The sequence below is a fragment of the Hemitrygon akajei genome, unplaced genomic scaffold (assembly GCF_048418815.1).
Source record: "Hemitrygon akajei unplaced genomic scaffold, sHemAka1.3 Scf000046, whole genome shotgun sequence".
Lineage (NCBI taxonomy): Eukaryota > Metazoa > Chordata > Chondrichthyes > Myliobatiformes > Dasyatidae > Hemitrygon > Hemitrygon akajei.
The window spans coordinates 7,745,789-7,758,822 of NW_027331932.1; the positions used below are offsets into that span (position 1 = coordinate 7,745,789).

Consider the following 13,034-nt stretch of genomic DNA (forward strand, 5'->3'; position numbering starts at 1 on the left):
GGGAATGTCGAAAGAGCGGGGCAATTTGAGAGAAATTGGGGAGAGAGGGAGAAAGCAGAGTGCAAGGCTGACGGGGAAGAAAGGGTGAGAGGTAGAGAGAGAGAAACGGACTGGTAGGGGGGCGAAGCGCATGAAAGGGAACAGAGAGCGCTGCAGAGAGGGATGAGGGATGCAGTGAAGGGAGAATTGACAGAGATGTTGACGATGGAGTGTGATATGAAGAGAAGAGGGGAGAAAGGAGTGGAACAAGGGGATTAGTAAGGGATGACAGGAGTGAAGAAGGAGTGAACCACAGCTAGATATGTGACACTCATTCAGAGCCTCTAATTTCCTCTCCACCCCCACCGCGGATGGTTCTTTGTTTGATCTTCTGACCCTCCCACTGCTCTGCTCATCGCCGTGGATTCAGACCCTCTGTGCCGGGGAAACCACGAGCCCAGGGACAAACAACCAACTCCCACCGAAGTAAGCGAGCCCCCACTCTCCGAGTGAAATGAACAACTCCTCACAGTCTCTCTCTCTCTCTCTCTCTCTCTCTCTCTCTCTCTCTCTCTCTCTCTCTCTCTCTCTCTCTCTCTCTCTCTCTCTCTCGCTCACGTCTCTCTCTCAAATCTACACAAAATTTACACCTGAAGAAGTCGAAATCAACAGCTTATCTTTTTTTAGACAGGGCAGTACTTATCAAAGAAAACGGACATTGTTCCTTTGAAGTTTACAGGAAACCAATGCACGCTGATCGGTATCTGAGGACTCTCGTCACCCATGGCAACATGAGCCGGGGGTTGTCAGTGTTTCAGAGAAGTTTTGAAAACCTGCTTTTACACTGTGAGCTTTTCTGACCGACCTCCTGTTCGGTCTCCGAAGCCCCCACCTTTCATTTGGTTTCCAATACCCAATCAGTGTCCACTGGCGTGTCTGGAGGGTGTCTCTCCAGACCTGTCTTTTCTCCGTACTCACTGGTCTCAGCTATCCATCACTCGTGAATGACTGTGTCCATCAAATAAGGCCACTCCTTCAGTCCACTGAGGAATGTTTATGAGCAAAATAGTAGAAGATGAATAACAATTGCAGAAGTCATAATACAGTAACATCAACAGTCTCTCTCCCCCTCTTATCTGTAGCAAATGTTCTTGCCTGGGGCTTTATCTTTCTCTCTCTCATGGTCAGCATAGCAACATTAGTAGTTCATGTTTCTCGGGGGCAGGGGGATGGTTAACTCTTCAACCCATTGTCCATCAGGTATGTTCATCACTCATAACACCCCCATCCTTCTGGGAATTTTCACCAGGGCGAAAATTAACTATTAAAACACTGAATTACAGAGTTTAACAAAATACAAAAATTGTCCTAACTTAAGAATATTACAGATACACATTCAAATTAACATCGAGATAAACAATCAGCAGTAACATTATCACTCCCCTTTACATGTTGTATTTTAATATCAAATTCCTGTAATAACAGACTCCAATATAGTATCCTCTTATTTTTATTTTTCATGTTAGCCAAAAAAATACTAAAGTGTTGTGTTCTTAGCTTAGGTGTATATTACAAAGTGTGAACCAATACATGTGTGATTATACTGTGGTACATTACAGAAGTTGGTGCAAATACTAATCTCTATTTTACTTTTAAAGTTAACATTCAAACAGTCAATCTTCCATGGTGTATTTATCTTTCACATGCTTTGTCAAATTCCCTCAAAACCAGATCCTGTTATTCAAAGTGGCATTTGGTCAACCTTTGTCCCTTTTCCACTTAACTCTCACGTTGTTAGCTTGCTCACCAGTGTGGAATAGGCCATCACAGACTCCTTTCACAGGAGCTACCTTATCACCATTGTTTTCCAAACTAAGCCCATTTGTTGAAGTTCCACACAATTCGTTAATTGTTTTTAGTTTAACAGCGGCAGATGATTCCTCTTGGTCGAAACAACATTTCAAGTTCTGCCTCTCCAAATCACATACTTGAATAACATCAGCAAGTTGTTTATCTTTGAATTTCCAAACAAACTGTAATTGCTTCACTGGCAACTTGTTAACAAGCCATTGTTCAGTTAACGGTCCCTTCCCTTTTGTCAATCCTTCTAAAACCAATTCAGACTTTATCTCCTCTTTATTCAACTTAGGAACAACACCTTTCCCCTTCTCCTTCAATAATATTCACATCACCAGCTTCATCTCATCTTTAACTTTTAACACACCTTCTAACACAAACAACTGAGAATTCTCACTTTCAACTCGTACCAAGGTTAACCCTTTCTTCACTGAACCGTCCATCTGACCCAAAAGAACTGCATTCCATTTCAACTAAATCAGACACCTCAGACTTTTTCCTGAGTTTCAATCCTAGTTTCAGTACCCTGTGACTCAACAGGTACTTCAACAACCTGAACACAATCAAACGGGACATCTACCTCTTCCAGGCTTTCAATACCAGTCCCCTTTTCAAAATCTAAGTTCCCTGATCCTTCCAGTTACACTCTGGGCAACTCCCCTTTGGAGTAAACTCAACCTTGCGGGTTATCAACCTCGTCTGATAACCTAGCAGACTCCCTCAAGGTAGCGGCATCCTTTTCATCTAGGACAGCTCTTACATCATTATCGGGAACACATTTAAAATTTTCAACTGCCAACAGATCTGTCAAGCCAGACAGATCATCCGTGTCCAACCCTGGACCTTCTAACCGCCATATCTGTTTCTCATCTTTACTCTGTGCCCTCTATATATTCCCTCCTGACTAAGAGTAGATCTACCTCCTCTCCTTTACTCTCTTTCACCCCACTATCCTCCGTTTTACCACCCTCTAACCCCTCTTGGTACAGGGTCGGTACAAACGTCTCCGTCAAATCAACGCTGGACTCAGTTAAACTGGCTTCTTCCTTCACAGACACGGTCCCTTTCGAGATAAACTTCTCACGCCACTCTTGTGCTCTATCTACCTTTGCCTTCCTCATCGATCTACAGACCGACTCAATGCAACCTGTTGGGATTGTCGTTTTCCCCTTTTCTGTCTCCTTCTTCGGAGCAAAGCACTTAGATACTATATGATCAGCTTTCCCACAATTATAACACGTAAAGCTAGGAACCTTCCTTCCAGACTGCTTTTCCTCCTCCTTACCTTTTCCACTAGTTCCCGGCTTATTCTCTGCCTTAGCCGGTCGGCTTTCTGTACCGTCCCTACTGCCTTTCTGGTAGCTCTTGTTTGAGGAGAAAACTTTGATTTGTGGGTTAAAGCATACTCGTCTGCTAACTTGGCAGTTGCAGACAGAGTCTGCGTCTCCTTCTCATCCAAGTCCGTCTTCATACTCTCAGGTATACAACTTTTGAACTGCTCTGTCAGTATTAACTGTAACAGATTATCATAATCTTCATCAACCCCTTTTGAGGCGCAACAACGCTCACAATATATTTGCATCTCACGGGCAAACTCTAAATACGTGTGGTTCCACGGCCTTCTCAAGTTCCGGAACTTCTGCTGGTACGCCTCTGGCAGCAACTCGTAACTCTTCAGTACAGCCCTTTTGACTTCCTCATAATTCCGAGACTCATCTATCGACAATGCCGAATACATTTGCTGAGCCTTCCCCCTAAGTACGCTCTGTACCAGAACAGCCCATTTTCTCTCAGGCCAGTTCTGATTCACAGCCACTTTCGCAAAATGGAGGAAGAACCTACCGACACCCATCTCCTCGAATGGAGGTACCAACTGGATCTCCCGACAAATCTTGAACCCCTCATTTGGGTCTGCCGCCCGGTCTCTTCCCTGCTGTACCTTTAACCTCTCTATTTCAAGCGCATGCTGCCTCTCTTTCTCCATATCCTCCATCTGCCTTTCAGCTTTCTCTTTCCCTCTTTCAGCTTTCCTTTCTTCCTCCTCCGCTTCCAGCTGCCTCATCTGAAGTTCATGTTGCCTCTTCTTTTCTTCAGCCAGACTTAACTTTTCTATCTCTAACTGAATCTCCCCCTCGGCTGGTTTCCTCTCAGGGAACATGTCCAATACATATGGTGTGAACACACCCTTGGAATATAATGCATAAATATTTTCTCTGGATGTCCACCTTTCTCATCGATGATTTCACCTCTGGGTGATCTAATCGTTTCGCAACAATCACCAATTCAGCCTTCCTGGCAACTCTAATGCCCCCGAGTCGGGTCTTTTAAAAATTTGACAATGTCCATCTCTGTGGTTTCCCGTCTGGATAATCTCACAACCAGATCTGATAAGGGACTTTTATCCCGATTCACTGGCCCCTAATTTGGTAATCAAATCTCGAGACGAGGCCCCAATTTGTTACGTACACCTTAACTGGTTGTCTAACCAGCAGAGAAAGAAGAATTCGTTGGAGTCTGGTGGTACCAAACTAAAGGTGTTCATTAACAAAAGTAAGCAAAAACCATGTCAATAATGCAAATATTACATATAAAACAAGTTAGCAGTAATAAACCTAAAAGTGTAGGAATAATAATAACAATAAGCAATAATAAACAAGCTCTATCGATGTCTAGGGGTAAAAATATTGTCATAGAAAAGTATAAAGTTCAGTTCAGTTCATGAGTGCTCATGTAGTTATGGTTGTTGTATTGTAATCGTTGGGGAGAGAGAGAGAGAGAGGAGAGAGGAGAGAGAGAGAGAGAGAGAGATGAGAGAGAGAGAGAGAGAGAGAGAGAGAGAGAGAGAGAGAGAGGAGAAGAGAGAGAGAGAGAGTGAGAGAGGAGAGAGAGAGTGAGAGAGAGAGAGAGAGGAGGAGAGAGAGAGAGAGAGAGAGAGAGAGAGAGAGAGAGAGAGAGATGTAACAGCTACAGTCAGGCAAATATTCACCAGCAACAAACACCAGATGAAGGGCCGATAATGAGAGAGGCCGAGAGCAGGGGAAGGAAGTGCGTGGAAGGAGAGCGAGTAAAGTTGTTACAGCGATTGTCGCAACAGATGAGAGTGGTGGGGGCAGGAGCAGTGAGAGTGGCGTGAAAGTTCAGGAAGGAGAATGAGGGAACGTTAGGGGAGGTCGGAGAGAGAGAGAAGTGGGGTGAAGGGGGTAGAGGGGGGATGGGAGTGATATGAGGTGGCTGTAGGTGGGAGTGAATGGGTAGGGAATGTCGAAAGAGCGGGTAATTTGAGAGCAATTGGGGAGAGGGAGAAGAGCAGAGTGCAAGCTGACGGGGGAGAGAAAGGGTGAGAGGGTAGAGAGAGGGAAAAGGACAGGTAGGGGACGATGCGCCAATGAAAGGGAAGAGAGAGCGCTGCAAAGAGGGAGGAGGGATGCAGTGAAGGGACGATTGACAGAGATGTGGACGATGGAGTGTGATAAGAAGAGAAGAGGGGAGAAAGGCGTAGAAGAAGGGGATTAGTGAGGGATGACAGGAGTGAAGAAAGAGTTAACCACAGCTAGATATGTGACACTTATGCAGTGCCTCTAATGTCCTCTCCACCCCCACCCGCGGATAGATTCTGCTTTGATCATCTGACCCTCCCACTGCTCTGCTCATCACCGGGGATTCAGAATATCTGTGCGCGGGAAACCACGACCCCAGGGACAAACATCCAACACCCACCGAAGTAACCGAGCCCCCTCTCTCGGAGTGAAATGCACAAAACCTCACAGTTTCTCTCTCTCTCAATCTACACCAAATTTACACCTGAAGAAGTCGAAAACAGGAGCTTATATTTTTAGACAGTGCAGTACTTATCAAAGAAAACGGACTTTGTTCCGTTGATGTTTAAAGGAAACAAACGCACGCTGATCAGTATCTGAGGACTCTCGTCACCCATGGCAAGATGAGCTGGGGGTTGTCAGCTTTTCAGAGAGGCCTTGAAAACCTGCAGCTACACTGAGCGGGGAATTTGTCAAGACCGCAAAGCAAAAGCTGGAATGTCAGCACAAAAGACGGAGTTCAGGATCTCTCTGAAACATCCTGCATCACCCTGTGAATACCCCTTTGTCCTCTCTGCAACCCTAACGTTCTCTCTATTTGTCCACCATTAATGCCTCTATACCGCTCGAATGTCACTCTTCCAGCTCCCTTCCTCTCTTTATCCCTTCGCTCCCTATGCCTTTCTATCTCACTGTCCTCTTCACTAAGCCCTCTCTTTTTATCCCCCACTCGCTTCACCAACTTCCCACTCGCTCCCGCTCACACTGAACTTTCATCCGTCGGAAATCTGCCGGGGGCGGGGGGGGGGGGAGAGAGAGAGAGAGAGAGAGAGAGTAGGAATGGAGGAAGAATGAGAGTGTTTCGACAGAGCAGTCGAGGCTGGTGAGGGAAGGAACGAACAACTGGAGAAAGAGAGCGATTGCGGCTAGAAAGGGAGAGAGGTTGAGATAGTGATAGTGGTTGTTGAGAGGAGTAGAGAGAGGCAAAGTTGTGTAGAAAGGGTATGGGAGTACAGAGAAAGTGGGGGATTAGAGGAAGTGAATCAGAGAGATACGGCTGAGGGAAAGGCAGAGAGTCGGGGTAGAGAGAGAGAGAGAATGAGGTAGTATAGAGAGAGAAAGAGGGGAGGGCGGTGCAGAGAAAGAGAGTGTGGATGGAGCGAGTGGGATACAGGAAGATTGTGTGTGGGTGTAGGGAGAGTAACAGCGAGAGAGCATGTGTATAGAGAGAGATATCGAGGGCAGAAAGAGGGAATTGGCAACGATAGTGGTTAAGAGAGGAAGGGTGGGTAACGGGAGAGACAGTGGGGTTGAGAGATAGGGACGTGAGAGGGTTTAGAGAGAGAGAAGTGAGGGTAGAGTGAAAGAGAGAGTCGGGGTAGAGAGAGGGAGAAGAGAAAGACGGAGAGAGTGAGGATGGAGGGAGAAAGTGGTGGAGTCGGGGTAGAGAGAGGGAGAAGCGAAAGACGGACGAGAGTGAGGATGGAGACAGTGTGGTGGTAGTGAGGGGAGAGAGAGGAAGAAACCAGGGTAGACAAGTGTGGGCAGAGTTGGAGACACAGTGGGGTTTAGAGCAACGAAGTGGTGGTGAAGAGGGAGAGAGAGTGTGTGGTTGTGAGTGAGAGAGGAGGAGATTGAAAGAGAGAGTGGGGCTAGAGTGTGAGGGAGTGCAATATTTCGAGAGGGGTAGGGAGATAGAGAGACGTTGCAGAGAAAGAGAGAGTGGAGCCGAGTAAAGCAGAGTGTGGGTAGAGAGAGAGAGACAGTAGGGAAGATAGAAAGTGGGGATAGAGAAAGGGAGAGAGGGTAGAGAGGGAGACAGGAGGTACGACAGCGAAAGACAATAGTGCGTGGGAAAGAGATAGCGGTGGTACAGCAAAATAGAGTGAGAGAGGGACGATACAGTGAGAGAGAGAGTGTTGTCAGAAAGAACGGCAAAGCACAACTGCAGAGCGAAAGAGACAGAGTGCGGGGGGCTATAGAGAGATGGACAGCGACTGTGGGGTTGAGGACGAGTGGAGCTAGAGCGTGCGGGAAGGATTGTATGGGGTGCCGCGTGAGGGCGACAGAGATAGAGTGCTGGTAATGCGAGAGAAGTGGGTTCAAATGAGGGAGAGAGAGGGTGCGGTAAAAGAGAACAATTGAGGGTCGCGAGAGAGGGAAAGGCACACGCGATTAAGAGAGAGTGTGCGGTGCGAGAGAGATAGACGTCGGGTGAGAGAGTGGCGATGAAGAGAATGAAATATATAGAGAGATGGGGTAGAGAAAGTCGGCGTAGGGGTAAAGTGGGGTTAGAGAGAGCGTGGGGTAGAGGAGCGTCGGATCGCTACAGTGGGGGTAGATAGACCAGTGTGGGTTAGAGAGAGAGAGGTGTAGAGGGAGAGGGGTAGAGTGGAGATACAATGAGCAGAGAGAGAGAGAGAGAGAAGAGAGGAGCGAGAGAGAGAGAGAGGCCGGGGAGAATCCGTAGTGAAAGAGAGAATGTGACGGTAGAGCGAGAAATCGATCAGAGCGCAAGGGAGGCAGAGAGAGGGAATAGAGTAAAGAACGAGAAAGAGTGCGAAAGAGAGAGAGAGGGTGAGCGGGGGTAGTGAGGCAGAGGGGTTAGTGAGGGAGAGAGAGAGTGGGGGTAAATGAGAGACGCTAGGTAAAAAGAGAGAGTAGGAACAGAAGCACAGGTCGTGCGTGGGTAGACAAGGAGAGACGGTAGAGAGAGAGAAAGAGTCGGGGGAGGGAGGGAGAGGGTCAAGAGCGAAGGTGGGAGGGAGAAGAGAGATATATAGGTTAGAGAGAGAAAGTGCGGTTGACAAGAGGGAGAGAGAGAGTACGGGGAAAGACAGCTCGAGTGTGGGGACTAGAGAGAGAGTGGGGGCCCAGAGACATAGAGACGTAGCGAGAAAGTGAGAGAGACGGCAGAGACTGAGAGTGTAGTTAGAGAGATACTAAGGGTAGAGCGAGAGACAACGAGCAACAGTGGAGGCCCTGAGCGAGTAGAGAGGGAGAGAGAGGTGGTTAGAGAGAGGGTAGGTGTAGAGAGGAAGGAGGAGCGTACTTAGACCGGGAGAGGTGTGTGTAGGAGTAGAAGGGAGAGAGGAAGGGTGGTGATAGAGGGGGATAGAGTGGGAGTAGAATGAGAGGGAAAAGGTGTCGTTAAAAAGAATGAGGGTAGAGAGAGAGGCACATGGGCAACAAGAGAGAGGAAGGGAACCGGTGCGGATAGAGAGGATGAGAGAGTTTGGTGGAGTGACCAGAGATAGTGGGGGATAAAGACAGAAGGCGAGAGAACGTCGGTGTAGGGACCAGAGTGTGGTAGAGAGAGGGTAGCGGAAGAGACAGTGAGTGGGAGTGCAGTTAGAGCGAGAGAGGGGTAGAGAGGGTAGGGGAGGAGAGTGGTCCAGAGCGGGGGCAAGAGAGAGTGAGAGTGCCGGTAGCGAGAGTGAGCGGGGGAAGCGAGTGAGAATTAGTTGTAGTGATCGATAGAGATAGTGGTGAGAGATAATGCGAGACTGGGTTGGAGAGAGCGGGCAGCAGGGAGGGACAGGGTTGGGGTAGAGGGTGCGAGTAACGTTAGAGAAGAGACGAGAGAAAGTGTGTGGGTATAGAGAGATTCGGGGTAGAACAGGGAGAAGGGCAGAGCAAAGAGCGGAGGTGGAGAGAGGGCGTAGAAAGCGGGAGAGCGGGGTAGAGATGGAGAGAGAGAGAGCGAGAGGGCTGAGTAGAGAGAGGGTGCCGGGGAGAGAAAAATGGTAAAGGGAGTGATTGGGTGCAGAGCGAGAGATATAGAGAGAAGGACAGGGAGGAGGCAGAGTGCTGGCAGAGAACGAATGGAAAATAGTGGAAGTAAAGAGAGATAATGGGAGTAGAGAGAGAGAGCGATAGAAAGAGCCAGAGAAGGAGAGCAGGATAGAGAGCGTATGTGGGTAGAGCGAGGTGAATGGGGGTGAAAGAGCGCGGTTACCAGTGTAAGGCAGAGGGTAGAAACAGTGAAAACGAGACGGCAGAGAATGAGGAAAATAGGGGTATAGAAAGAGAGAGTAACCATATAACCATGTAACAATGACAGCACGGAAATAGACCATCTCGGCCTTTCTGTTCCGTACCGAAAGCTTATTCTCACCTAGTCCCACCTACCTGCACTCAGCTCATAACCCTCCATTCCTTTCCTGCCCATATACCTATCCATTTCTTTTTTTTTAATGATAAAATCGAACCTGCCTCTACCACCTCTACTGGAATCTTGGTCAACACAGCTACCACTCTCTGAGTAAGAAAGTTCTCCATCATGTTACCCTTAAACTTCTGCCCGCTAGCTCTCAATTCATTTCCTCTTGTTTGAAACTCCCCTACTCACATTGGAAAAAAAAATTATCCACGTTAGCTCTATCTATCCCCCATAATCCCTCAAAGTTCTACGCTCAAAAGAATAAACGCATGACTTGTTCAGTCTTTCTTTGTAACTTACGTGCTGAATCCCAGGTAACATTCTTGAAAATCTCCTCAGTACACTATTTTGTTGACAACTTTCCTACAATTCGGTGTCCAGAACTGTACATAATACCCCAAACTTGGCCTCCGCAAAGCCTTGTAAAATTTTAACATAACATCTCAACTCCTATAGTCAATGCTCTGATTTATAAAGGCCAAGCATACAAAAAGCTTTCTTCGCCACCCTATTCACATGAGATTTCACCTTCAGGGAACTATACACTATTATTCCTAGGTCACTCTGTTCTACTGCGTTCCTCTATGCCCTACCATTGAACATGGGATGTCCTATTTTGATTATTCCTGCCACCATGTAGCACCTCACATTTATCAGCATTAAATTCCATCTGCAATCGTTCAGCCCACTCTTCTAACTGGCCTAAATCTCTCTGAAAGCTTTGAAAAACTACTTCATTATCCACAACTCGCACCAATTTTTAGGATCATCTGCATACTTACTAATACAATTTACAGCCCCATCATCCAGATCATTAATGTATTTGAAGAAAAACATTGGACTCAGTACAGATCCCTGAGGCACACCACTAGTCCACCGGCCCTCCAAACTGACAAACAGTTATCCGCCACTGCTCTTTGGCATCTCCCATCCAGCCACTGTTGAATCCATTTTACTATTTCAATATAAATACCTGACGATTGAGCCGTCCTAACGAACCTTCCATGCGGAACCTTGTCGAGTGACTTACTGAAGTCCATATAGACAACATTCACTGCATTACCCTCGTCTACTTTCCTAGTAACCTCTTCAAAAAATTCAATAAGATTTATTGTGAGATAAGTAAATGGGAAAGAGTAGGGATAGAGTTGCTGTAGAGAGAATGTGTGCTGGTAGTCAATGAGGGCGGGTTAGATAGACGGAGACAGAAATAATAGGTGTGTAGAGAGAGGGTGTGTAAAGGGAGAGAGAGAACGCATGTTTGGGGTTTAGAAAGAGAGGGTTTGAGTGGGATAGGGACGGTGGAGAGCGCTAGATCGAGAGATAAAGGGAGATAGAGGTAGAGGGTGTGGTTACAGTGAATAGCAGATAGACTGGGAGACTTGGAGACAGGAACTGAGCACAGTACTCTGAGTTGGATCTGGCCAGGGTTGTATATAGCGGTGTTATTACCTCTCCGCTCCTAAACTCAATCCCACGGTTTGATGGAGGCCAATGCACCGTGTGCTTTCTTGACTAGAGAGTCAAATTGCATAGCAGCTTAGAATGTCGTCTGGACTGGGCCCTGGATGCCTCTGATCCTCGGCAGGATTTCCATTAACATTTACCATCATATATGACCTACAAAAATGAACCACATCACACTTATCTTTGTTGAACTCCATCAGCGAAATCGAGAGCGAGAGAGAGAGAGAGAGAGAGGAGAGAGAGAGAGAGAGAGAGAGAGAGAGAGAGAGAGAGAGAGAGAGGGAGAGAGAGAGAGGGAGAGAGAGAGGAGAGAGAGAGAGAGGAGAGAGAGAGCGGAGGAGAGAGTTAGAGAGAGAGAGATACAGAGAGAGAGCGGAGAGAGAGAGAGATGCAATAAGGGTAGCAAGAGAGAGGGGTATAGACAGAGAGTGAAGCTCCTTCCACACGGTCCCATCTCACTCTCCCAGGGTCATACACAGAGTGAATCTCCCTCCACACCGTCCCATCACTAACCCCTGTGGTCAGACACAGCGTGAAGCTCCCTCCACACCGACCCATCACTAACCCCTGTGGTCTGACACAGAGTGAATCTGCCTCCACACCGTCCCATCACTCAGTCCCATGTTCAGACACAGTGTGATTGTCACTCCACACCGTCCCATATCACTCTCCCAGGGTCAGACACAGAGTGAATCTCCCACCACACCGTCCCATCACACACTCCCGGGGTCAGACACAGAGTGAATCTCCCTCCACACCGTCCCATCCCACTCTCCCGGGGTCAGACACAGAGTGAATCTCCCTCCACACAACCGTCCCATCACACACTCCTGGTGTCCGACAGACAGTGAAATCCCCTGCACACCGTCCCATAACACAATCCCGGGGTCAGACACAGAGTGAATCTCCCTCCACACCGTCCCATCCCACTCTCCCGGGGTCATACACAGAGTGAATCTCCCTCCACACCGTCCCATCACTAACCCCTGTGGTCAGACACAGCGTGAATCTCCTCCCTCCACACCGACCCATCACTAACCCCCTGTGGTCAGACACAGAGTGAATCTGCCTCCCACCACACCGTCCCATCACTCAGTCCCATGTTCAGACACAGTGTGATTGTCACTCCACACCGGCCCATTACACTCTCCCAGGGTCAGACACAGAGTGAATCTCCCTCCACTCCGTCCCATCACACACTCCCGGGGTCAGACACAGAGTGAATCTCCCTCCACACCGTCCCATCACACTCTCCCGGGGTCAGACACAGAGTTAATCTCCCTCCACACCGTCCCATCACACAATCCCGGGGTTAAACATAGAGTGAATCTCCCTCTACACCGTCCCATCACACAGTCCCGGGGTCAGACACAGAGACTTTCGCTCTCTATCTGTCTGTCTTTCTGTATCTCTCTCCTTCTCTCACTCCGTCTCTCTCTCTCTCTCTCTCTCTCATCTCTCTCTCTCTCTCTCTCTCGCTCTCTCTCTCTCTCTCTCTGCCTTTAAGATTAGGAGTGGGGGATGGGGGATTTTACCTCACCTTTCCTGCTGGTCAACAGTTAGCCGAGGAATTTGTTTGCGGAGATCGAGAGATACTTATTGAGGATGTGAGCAGTCGTGAGACAGGAAGTCTGGCAGAGGACTAGAAGGGAATTCGCGGTTATCCTTGATTCAACGTTCGAATGCAACTCATGGACATTTAGACGATATTGGCACCCGTTTGCTGTTGATCTCCTGATATTGCTCCCCAAGGGTCTTCTAGTCCCGGTCGGGAGTGATCGGAGAGTAACGAATTTCTGTCAAGAAGAAAAGAATAGCTTACGAAATGTTCAGAGGGCTAGGCGATGTTAGAGATCTACAAGATCATAATGCTAATAGGAATGAGTTTCAGAAGGAAATTAGGAGAGCCAGAATGGGCCTTGGCGAACAGCATTAAAGTAAACCACAAAGTATTCTACACTGAATAAGAGAGGAGCAAGAGGATAAGACGTGAAAGAAATGGACACATCAAGTGTGACAGTGACAATGTATGT

The 13,034-nt window shown here is 47.8% G+C and overlaps 1 long non-coding RNA gene across 1 annotated transcript; it reads right to left on the reverse strand.

Moving 5' to 3' along the window:
* Positions 1 to 677: 677 nt before the first annotated feature.
* LOC140720766 (uncharacterized) lies at positions 678 to 12,791 on the reverse strand. Its single transcript, XR_012097254.1, has 3 exons — positions 12,542 to 12,791; positions 10,987 to 11,154; positions 678 to 1,271 (listed from the first exon to the last, which is right to left on the reverse strand). It is a non-coding gene; the product is annotated as an uncharacterized lncRNA (long non-coding RNA).
* Between the last annotated feature and the right edge of the window lie 243 nt (positions 12,792 to 13,034).